The sequence below is a fragment of the Sinocyclocheilus rhinocerous genome, unplaced genomic scaffold (genome assembly GCF_001515625.1).
Source record: "Sinocyclocheilus rhinocerous isolate Xijiao unplaced genomic scaffold, SAMN03320098_v1.1 scaffold767, whole genome shotgun sequence".
In the NCBI taxonomy this organism is placed as follows: domain Eukaryota; kingdom Metazoa; phylum Chordata; class Actinopteri; order Cypriniformes; family Cyprinidae; genus Sinocyclocheilus; species Sinocyclocheilus rhinocerous.
In genome coordinates, this window is record NW_015633562.1 from 1,197,830 (window position 1) to 1,209,549 (window position 11,720).

At 35.3% G+C, this 11,720-nt stretch overlaps 1 protein-coding gene across 1 annotated transcript in view; it reads left to right on the top strand.

The window, feature by feature from the left end:
• LOC107744628 (autism susceptibility gene 2 protein-like) overlaps positions 1-11,720 on the top strand; it is a 319,889-nt gene that overhangs the window by 47,402 nt on the left and 260,767 nt on the right. The gene's annotated exons all lie outside the window — the stretch shown is intronic.

Here is an 11,720-nt window from a genome sequence, read left to right on the forward strand (position 1 = left end):
AATGATGAGCTTGTTAATTAAATTCCAGCAAACACAGAGTGCAAATGCCTGTACATTTGTCAAACATCCCATCTGGATTTGGTTTGTAGATTAATTGCAGAAAATTATGTTTATGTTTTTGTTTAATTTTTAATTTTTAAATGTAATATTTGGTAAGGACTTTATACGTAATCTATCCACCACTGTATATGCATTTTAACATTTGGATGATGTCTGTTTTTTTATTTTTTTTATTTTTGTACTGATTAAAAGCACATATTAACATTGCTTTTGTATTTAAAACTTCATATGTTTACAATTAATTATTTCATATTTGAGGTGTGTGTTCTTGCATTAGAATTGCTCTCATTAGCTGCCTGTGTTAGAGCTGTGTGTTATACAGCAGAAATGAACACACACACACACACACACACACTATGAAAGAGTGGCTCAGCTAAACTGCTGAGCTGGGACTAAGGGAGGTTTGAGGAGGGTAGTGAGACATTAAGAGCTGTTTAAAAGGAGAGAGAGACAGAAAGGAGGAGAGAGTTAGAGCTGAGGGAATATGGAGCCAGTGTGTGCTCTCTCTGATGCGCTCTGAGGGAGAAAGAGAGAGCTTACAGTCTTCTGACAGTCAGAGTGGCTCTATTTGGGCTGTTCTGACTGCAGGCTTTGATCCTATTGAGCTGTTGTGCTTTGCCATTGTGCGAGACTGCAGATGAGAGCGGCTTACAAAGTCCCTGTTAAACACCGCACACCATCTGTATGTTGACAGCATCTGACACAGGCCTTCCATGAATACAATTGTTAGTTCTGATTTCTAGCACTCTAGTCTCCTTTCATATTTATTTTTACCTGTGTGCCTTTTTATTCATAGCTGCAGTTGAGAGAGGACACAAAGTGATGCCAGGAAGATGATGTAGGGACATGATGCGAGCTGAAATCAAACTCTCACTGCCCATATGAGCATCGTGAGGCTCAAGTTATCAGAGCATAATAGAAGATGGGAGAAATGATGCAACAAAAAAAAAATTAAGTATAAATGACTTATTTACTACACTGAAAAAGCAATCAGTTGTCTAATCCAAAAACCACTGTATGAAAATAACTAGAAAATAAGTAGTAATTTGACTACTTGTAGTTGCTTTTGGATTTGATAGCATATGCAAGACAATATATAGTAAACAATATAAACTAGTGATTTTTTTTCTTAAAGGCATAGTTCACCCATGTCATTCCAAACTTATGGAAGTCTGTTTCTGCCTCAAAGTAAAAATGAAAAACTAATTTTAAAATGAAAAAAGTCACACTGTGAGAGATATGAAGTTGCAATTATATGAAATAAAGACAAAACAGCAAAATATAAAGTTGAATTGCAAGAAATACGTTCACAGTTGGGAGATCTAAAGTCACAATTACTTTAAAAAAGTTACAATTACTTTTTAAATTATTACTACTTTTATTTTGAAGCAGAAACCAGATTTCTTCCAAACTTGATGACTTTTTTTGGTTTAATGTAAACAGACACATTTTGAAAATTATCCTAGTCACTGTAAAAGTACCATAAAAATCCAAATTACTTTTGCACGATATATGTAAATTTTCATGAACACCCTGAACTACAGACTACACTGAAAAACTTGGTGTAAAAACAGTTTTCACTCCTAAATTCCTAGTAATCACAATTAATTCCAAACAAATGGCATGTCACACGTCAAAATAAACATTATATTTTCAAGTATAAAGACGGAAATTGTATTTTCTTGTAAAACATGCTCCAATAATCTTTCAATAAATCAATTTTTATACTGTATGTGAAATCCCACTGCTGTCAGATTTTTAATTCACATGCAGCAGATTAAAGGGAAAACGTTTTGCTACAAGCACAACGAACCAATAAAAGCTGATATTTATTTAGTGTGATTAAGTGTTTATATTTACACCGCTGGGTTTGGTGTTGAACATATGCATGTTTGTGAGTTTAGCATGAATCAAAGGAATACTCAAACATGCCTTGAAGGGCCATATTTTCTGCCCCGTTGCCAGCGAGACCATGTTAGCAGCCTAACACAGGTGCCCATCTCACCCTCTGTTTATTTTGAGCGGTCTCTCTTCAGTGCGGTGTGAACGGCCTCGGGCTTTTTTCCTCACACTGCACACACTGCACACATCCAGCAGAATTCTCTCTGATCATCTGCTGACAGACAACATCAGCTCCGGTTGCTGAGGAGCCGTGCTGTATGTTGATCGCGCCGAGTGTGGGTGGGACATATTCCAGCAGAGAAGTTAAACAAGATTTCTGTATTGATTTCTGTCACACTGAACATTTTACAGTGTGTTAAAGTTCCTGATGCCTATTTCTCTCCCTTCCCAGTGATAAAATTGCTTCATCTTAGGAAGATGAAAAATGTTAGAATATGTGTGTCTAGGTATTTGTGGAGTTATTGTGCGGTGGTTGGAATGCGCAATTGTCTTCATAGATCAGTATTTATGCCTCTTTTTGTTAAGTTATTATAACATTCTGATTGTAATTTTAACTGTAAAATGCTCCAATAAAACCCTATTAATTGGTTAAAGGTAAGTTCCCTATAATAGATTCATCCTTACATTTCTTGTAAGTTTACCAATTTTGTACCAATTTGAAAAGTCATCTTATAATTTACAGTGGAAAAACTGTAAACTGAAATTCCCAGATTTCCCTGGGTGACCTTCATATTTGTTGGTATTTTGTTTACATAATTGGGTTTCCTAATAGTTTTTGTTATCAGGTATATTATAGCAGGCTTTTTTTTTTAGTTTGTTTGTTTTGTCAATTATAGTTTTAAGGCCAATTCACACTGCACCAATAGACGCACACAAACTGCAACAGACACTTCTTTGGGTTTTGTCGGATCAGTGTATTACTACCCCTGTCGGTGTCTGTTGCTTTCTGTCAGAGCTTGTTTTCAATTTAACATCAGCTCTTGTCAGGTCATGGGATGCCTGAATACTGTAATCTGGTGATTGTCCACATTTGTATGTCTGTCGGTGCAATGTGAATTGGCCTATAAACTATAAAATTTGCAGGTTGTGTTAATAATTTATTAGAATAAGGGAACTTAGTTTGCATATTTAAAACTAGGGGTGCTCCGATTGATCGGCTACCGATCACTATCGACTGATAATCACATTGGGATGTTTCTAAAAGGCCGATCTCAAAAAACGATCTCAAGCTGATGATGCTGCCGTGAGAGGTTTGGCACGACATGCAGCAGCACCGTCTCAGTCTCTGTCCGGCGCGGGTGAAATAATTATAATGCTGAAGGTGAGGTACTCACCTTCATATTTCTTCATTAAATAACTTATAAAGTCATTTGAAAACTTTGTGTGAGACATAATTTCACAAACAGAGTGAGTGAATCACCGCGCGCGCGCTCTCTTTCTCTCTCAAAATACACAAATGGCTTCAAATCAGACGAGCTGACTGTTTCTGTCAATGGTAAGTTCGTGATAATGTAGGAAAAGTCGTTTAAATGTTTTGCCACTTGCTTGAGCAACTTAACTTGAGCAACTTAATATATAAATCTAGAAGTAAATGCAAAAGTAAAAAGCATTGAATAATGTGTTGCTTATATTTATTGTGTTTAAACATGTCTGTGAAAGATTGTATTACTGTACTGTGTAAAAAAAGAATTGCAATGCTGAAAAAGCATTTTCAGTGACAATGTTTGGATTTGAAATCAAAATAATGGAATGATTATAATGTTGGAATAAATGTTGTGTTTGTGGTAAACAGCCACGGATCAGTAGCGGACTCCCGTGTTAAAGCACAGTCCGTGCTGCTTCCCCTCTCACAAGAGGGGAATTCCCCCCATTTTCAAAAATGAAATTCAGACCCTAAAAATCCTGATTGGAGTATCACTATAGTTATAAATTATAAAAAGAAGGCTTTAAAAATATCGTATCGGTGATCGGTATCGGCAGATACTGCTTTCTGTAATCGGCGATCGGTGATCGGCCTCAAAAATCCTGATCGGAGCACCCCTATTTAACACCTTTGTTTTTGTAGTGTTTCTGGCTTTAATGTTGCTAGATAATTATCTCTGAGTTTTCAGGGGTTTTTTTGTGTAGTACTTATCTGTTTTGCTTTTACATGTAAATACTTCAAACTCCTGAGCATAAATAAGGGTTTTTACAGGAATTTTCTGTGCTGTTTTAACAAAAGTATCATTGAAGGACCATGCTTGATATAAAACATGACAAATATCATAGAAAATCAAGGTACAAGGTCACTTATTTGTCAAATTTCAAAAAGTACTAAATGTGTGAAAATATTGTTTATATTAAATAAATATTGTTATTTAGTTTAATTGGGATACATAAAGTACTAGACATGATATTAGCCTTAGCAGCACAAAGGTTCCTGTGGCGCATGTATTTCCACTGCTGGACATTTGTTAGTACAGTAGACAAAATAAAAACTAGTGAGAGTGAGGAAATTATGTTTTAAAGGAGTTTAATTTCGAAAACTCCACAGGGCTAAAAGTGCCCGTAGTTGAAGAAACACTTGTACGAGTATTGAGTGCGAGAGTGAGACTGATACAATATCGCACTGAAATGAACGTGTTCTTGGCAAACAACAGAAATGAAATGAAACCCTATTCTTATTGTTTTCTACTATGAAAGCCAAATAGCACTTTTTCTGTCTCTCTCACACTGTCTCTCTTTCTCTCAGTTTCAGTTTGAAACATTAGCATGGCATTAAGTAACTGTAGGTGAAACAGTAATTCTACTAAAATAACATATTTGTGCAAAATATTTATTTAAATAATAAACTAATGAAGTAAGAAAATTGTCAAGTAAGAGCAGCCGTAAAATAGCAAACATCTGTTGACTGTCAGGTGGTCTGTCTTTCTTTCTTTCTATCTCTCTCTCTTTCTCTCTCTCTCTTGCTTTCCTGTACATTCCTGGAATTCCTCCCAGCTAGGCTTGGATTTAGGCTTTGCAGTGTGTGTGTGTGTGCGCGTGTGTGTGCATAATCTGTCAGAATAATTGATTTAGTTAATTAACAGTCCTGAGAGAGGGAAAGTGTGCCATGTAATGAAGAATTGAGAGCGTTTGTGTCTGGCATTAATGATATTTTCCTCATCTGTAGTATTTCATTAGTTATGCTAATTGAAAAGGAACTCATTTACTGGGATCCAGAACTGAAATGTGTGTACGTGTGCATGTTAGTGTGAATATGAAAAAAATTTATATTACCTACTTTTTAAAAAAGCTTTTTCAAGTTGTAGACTCGCTTGAAATTGAAATAGTTTTTGCAGAATGTCTGAATTCTAATGTGGCTGTCTACAACTGGTTTTCTGTTTACGAATGAAAACTTGGGTCTGTTTTATAAAGTGTATTACATTTTTATTTATGTTATAAGCTATCATTGTTATACTTTTCCAGATCTTGTTCAGGGTTAATGTTTTTATTCACTGTTAGATGAAGTTGTGCTGCTGTGTGGTAGATAGTATGACAATGTAATTTCTTTCAAATATTTTAACTTGAAATGTATTGCGATTGACCATGTGACATTAAATCATATGGAAAGTGGGAAAGTATTTTGCATGACTCACTCCAACAATAGTCCACAGTATGTCCACACAATGACTGTGTTCAGAGTTGTGATTTTAATACCAACTAGCCAATTGGTTTTCTGTACATTAAAGGGCAGTTCCATAGAAAACTCTCAGACGCTTTTCAGTTCAATCTCTTTGTTCAATGTTGAGAGATAGATGCTATAATGATCTCAAGTGCAGAGAGGCAGAGTGAAAGCATTAACGCTGACCCTGCAAAGAGAGAGGAAGTGCTCAGGGAAAAGACAAAGTGAAGAGATCAGATCCATTAATATAGGGCAGAAAATATTGTTTCTGAGTGTTCTATATACCATACCCTTTTCATATGATAAGGTGGAAAAGAACTTTGTGTGATTTCATAATCAGGGCTGTCAGTTTAGTAATATAATAGGTTTAGTTCATTTACATTTTTCTACCATGCATTTACACTGCAATTAAATGAAATCAGCTCGTTTTGTAAGTGTTCTCCAACTGTCTGCTCTGGTTACGTGAGGAAGGCTTTTATTACCCCCCTTTATCATTGTGCGGAGAGTTTGTCTCCTCTAATGACACCTCCTGCCATCCCATCCCCATCCTCCTAATTATCCTCTATTTTACTTAACAGCCGGAGAAAGAGGAGGGTGGCTGTAGAGACGGGGGTCGGTCCGAGATCTGAGGATAATCATTGTTTTAATTGCTTGCATTGCATGTAAAGACCTTTTTAAAAAACTCATTTAGAAAACAACTCAATTAGCATATTCAGATGCGAATCAAAGCGAGCGGCTTGTATACAGCTGGTGTAGGGAGTCGTGCATCAGACTGTTTTGAAAAACTGATTAAGTCAATTAAAGTTGATTTTATTCCAGTAATGTTGCCAATTATAGTGTTTATATATATATATATTTCCAGACTGTTAGGTCCATTCTCACAGCAGGGCTGAGACCTTTAGATGGGCTACTTCTAGTTCAGTTTATGTGACCTATTTTTATTTAATATGTATATAGCTATATCTGTTAATAATAAATATCATAGTTTATAATCAATAATTTATTGTAATATATAAATAATATAATATCTAAATTAGTAATAGGTTATTAGTTAATAATTCTTATTTTATTCTTATTACTAGTTTGTAATTAACATATTAATATGTAATATATTAGTAATAATATAACATTATAATATAAGTAATTTAATAATTACATATAATATCATTTATTGATCTAATAAAATAGTTAATAATTAATTGACCATATAATATGTAAATAATAAAATATTATTATTATTATTATTATGAATGCTGCCACTACTACTACTAATAAGAATAATAATTTTATTTTGTATTTTTTATAAACAACTGAGTCGTGCCTGACCATTTAAAATTGACTCAAATAAGGTGTTCTGAATTAGGCCTGGGTGATAAAACGGTATCGATATTTATTGACGGTACACACACCTTATCGATAGAAAAAATGTTCGATATAGCGCACGATATAGGCACGTGCTATGAGTGACGCAGACAGCACACACAAACACGAACACATGCTGAATTTAGTGCTGTGCCTGCCTGTGATGAGGAGATTGTGAATAAAAAAATTAATATTGTCGAATTTACAATAAACATTTGCATTTGAATGCAAAAATAGTACAATCAAATGTTAGGTGTGCCTCAGGGAGCATCATCAGTGGAGCACGAGATGCGGTGATGATAATGTAAGTGACGTTTTTGCATTTTAATGTTTTATTAGTCTAGCCCACGAGATGCGCAGTTGCTGCGTTATTCATTCGAAATAATAGAGAAATATAGTAGCTCAATGCGGAGAAGATCTTGATTAGGGTAAAACCGAAACCAAGCCATTCACACAGAACGCATATTCAGCGCATTTTTTAGACAGACAAATATGACTGCTGCACTCACGTCTCACACAAGAGATGTATAGAAAGTCATGCAAAGTTAAAACAGTTTAAACTTTTAGAAAACACGTCACGGATTTGTGGTTTTCACTGCGTCTCATATGTTTTTAAAGGCAATCTGTGTGATAGGCGATTCAGCGCTTTGTATTAAGCAATGCATAAATACATGATGCTGTTTTGTTCATAATTGTTTATGCAATTTACGAAATTATTTAGATTTATATGAGTTAATTTAGACGTAATGCACGTTTTCTTATAAACAGTTATTTCCTTGCGTTGACAATTTAATGCGCTGCATTATTTTGCTCATTGCGCCCTCCTGTGGCCTCGGGAGACAAGACAAAAGTTTCCTTAAGACCTATTTAATCTGCATATAAAACATTAGAAATTAGATATTTGTTTAATTTTTATTTTGTGTTTGACTGTTTAAAAATACAGTGGTTAAATTTACACATTTTTTTTCTATTGCTCTTTGTTTAAAAAAATGGTTATAATAAATGTCAATAATTATAGATACCAAACAATATGAAACATTTATCGTTGATAAATTTTTTAGCTCTATCGCCCAGCCCTATTCTGAATGGTTGGAAAAGCATTGTTATGTGGTTGCAAAGGTGTTCTGGCTGGTTTCTAGGGCATTGCTAGGTGGTCGCTAGGGTGTTTTGGGTGGTTGCTTACTGGCTTAATTTAAAAGAGCTCTCATCCAAGTCTCTGATATTTTAGTCCATAGATATCCCTCAGGCCCCTCCATTAATGCAATTCAATGGGAGTTCAATAACTAACATAAACATATAATAATGAGGTGCACCATATATGGTCACATCCTCAAGATGGGCTAATTTGTGCAGTGTTTATGGCCATTAGCTGCCTAGCCGTGGCCTAGATTTCCAAGGCAGACTCTTTCTGTGCTGTGGCTTTGAAAGGCCCCTTCATATGATATCTTAAATGACTCTTTAATGGCTGTAATGAGAAGAAATATGATCTAGTCTATTCACTCCGGTCTGATCTCATGACGTAAAGCGATGCAGGTGCTGTGGTGTGTAATCATTTTATCAGGTGCCCACACAGAAAAGGAAGAGCTTGTGTGTCTGTGAGAGAGAAAGTGTGTGTCTGGGTGCACTGCACACTCACATACTGTATTAAGATGGGAGTTGAACCCAGGTCCCCCAGCAAGCTCAACAAAGACATGTCTTATATTAATATACTGGAAAATGAAGTGTTTGAGACTTGTCTTATGCAGAGAAAAGTTTTTTTTTTGAGTCTCTTACGTTCACCAAGGCTGCATTTATTTGATCAAAAATACAGTAGAAGCCAGTAATATTATGAAATATTATTTAAACTCAAAATAACTGTTTTCTGTTGTAATATATTTTAGAAATGTGATTTATTCCTGTGATGGCAAAGCTGAATTTTCAGCAGCCATTACTCCAGTCTTCAGTGTCACATGATCCTTCACAAATCATTCTGATATGCTGATTCAGTGCTCAAGAAACATTTCTTATTATTTATTATCAATGTTAAAAACAGCAGTGCTTCTTAACCATTTGACGCTTGTGGAGACATTTTTCTTTAATGAACAGAAAATTCAAAAGATCAGCATTTATTTAAAGGGGACGTAACACAGTTTCTGCCAATCTCATGTTAATCTTGAGAACCTATAGAGTAGTTGATTTTGTGGTCTAAAAACAAAATGACAAATCCTTCTCAATCAAGTCCTGTGCAGCGCTGGCGACGACTTCCGTAACCGAATGAAGCACGTTGTTGGCTGCTCTTGCTCTTGCTCTGGTTGATGTGTGCACGCCTCTTCTGGGAGAAGTGCCCATACAAGGAATTCCACCCTGTATGACGTCATACAGCGCCATACTTGGAAAAAAAAAAACTTTCCGAAACGTATACAAACCCTGAATCAGTGTATTTGGCAAAGAAATACTCCTTCATACATACAACTCTTTTTTTTTTTTTTTTTTTTTTTTTTTTTTTTTTTTTTTTTACTTTGGCCATGTGCATGAGAATCCAACTTTTTAACAGTGTAAATAACGCAGAATGCATGAAATAGCATTAGACCCCCCTTTAAAATAGAGATCTTGGTAACATTTCAGTTTAGGGACCAGTTCTCACTATTAACTAGTTGCTTATTAGCATGCATATTACTAGTATATTGGCTGTTTATTAGTACTAATAAATTACATATTAATGCCTTATTCTGCATGACCATATCCTAGATTCCTTAACCCTACCCAATACCTAAACTTAACAACTACCTTAATAACTATTAATAAATTTGGAGATTGAGGCAAAAGTCATAGTTAATACAGTAGTTGGTTAATAGTCAGAATTGGAAATTAAAATGAAGTGTGACCAAAATATTTTGTAACATTATAAATGCTTTTGATTTAATGCATCTTTGCTGAATAAAACTATTTATTTTATTTATGTATTTTTATGTTTTTTTTTTATCTTATTGACCCTAACTTTTGAATGGTACTGTATATGCAAAAAAGTGAAGAAAAGGTTGGCAACCACTAACCTAGACCACCAAGAGAACTGCGACTGGTGCCTCTCACAAAAATAAGTGTATGACACCTTTGTGTTTGTGTGTGTGTGTGTGTGTGAGTGTGACAGTTTATAGCACTTCAACATTAAAGTGTCCCTACTTCTGCTTCACTGGTTTGTAATTGATTCCCGGTGGCACTGCATCAGTCTCCAGTCTGTCACTCAGTTTGTTTGACAGCTAGCAAAGGACAACGTAGCCTACAGCTACTGTATGATTTTATAGCATACCTTCTACTTTTTTTCTGTTTTATACCTCGCTAGTCATTTTTAGAGCATTACTTCATAAATATCTGAGGCTGCATTTTGTGTGCACTGAATTTTTAAGATCTTATTTTCTGTGTCCGAAAAGGAAGACATCTACCTGGAGTCAGTCAGCAGTGGTGAATTTAAACCTATTCTGATGTATCTCTTTCAACACGTTTCAGGTTTATATATTCATATTCATGAACAAGGCTTGTGTCACCTTCTATACCGCATCAGGTCAGGCTGGAAAATCAACTAACATAGAACAGGTGATCCTAAAAAAAACCTCTAGTTTTGATCTGCGGTTGTTGGTCACTATTTTAATGACTCATCATGGCAGATTCACACTTAGACAAACATGCAGGCCTGTGTTTCTAATGGAAGAGCAGACAGATGGTCTGATACAACCATCTAAAGGAGCAACTTCAACAGAAGAAGGCCACTCTCCACTAGGGGGGAGCCAATTAGCCGCATGCAGATCACTTCACTGTGAAGTTCATCTAGTGCTGTTAAGAGCCATAATTGCTCTGGTGGACGGAAGAGAGAGAGAGATGAAGGAGGTTGTCTGGAAACGTATTAATCAGACAGCGCTCTTCAGGGAGCGAGAGAAAGGTTAGATGGGTTTGTTTTTGTCACGGAAGGCTGACTTTACGGCATAACAACTGCTTGTTTCTGTCGTTCGTGCTTCAGAACCATCTCTCAGCCGTGCCGTGTAAACACAACATGCTGTTTGTTTACTTACACATGATGTGTGGAAGAGAAGTGTGATTATAGATAGTACCTAAGTGTTAATTGTGGAACTGAAACCTTATCAAACAATAACTAGCACACTTTAATTATCCAAATAATAACCCTCTTACATGATTATTGAGTGTGTGTGTGTTTACTCCACTCACAGCCTCTTTAAACCTCTCATTAGCTGTTATTGACTTGTCAGTGGCTGCAGATGTGGGTTTGACACCTTTCCAAACGTACCAGCTGGCTTTCTGTCTTGCTGGATTCCAGTAGAGGTATGCAGGATGCAATCTGAAAAAATCTGCCATGTCATTATTTTTGAACTTTAGATGGTTTGAGAGATCACATACAAAATTTTAGAAGGATAGTGAGTGCTTTGTTTTTTGCAGCTGATATTTGAAAGACATCTGAACTGGAGTATGTTCTGTTTGTTTGACACACTGTTCTGAAAATTGGTGAGCTGCATCATTTTTTTTTTTTTTTTTGCACCATTGCATTATTTTGCAATGCATGGGTAAAAAAAACAATGGACAAAATGTTGATTAAAAAATATAATTGATTCAAAACTGAATGGTACCGATAAAAAGTGTAATTTTAAATATTAACATTTAATTTATTAAAATAATATTATTATAATGTTAAACGTTAGACAATAATATCCTGTTATATAAGAAAAATTCCCAGACTTAATATATATATATATATCTATATATATAT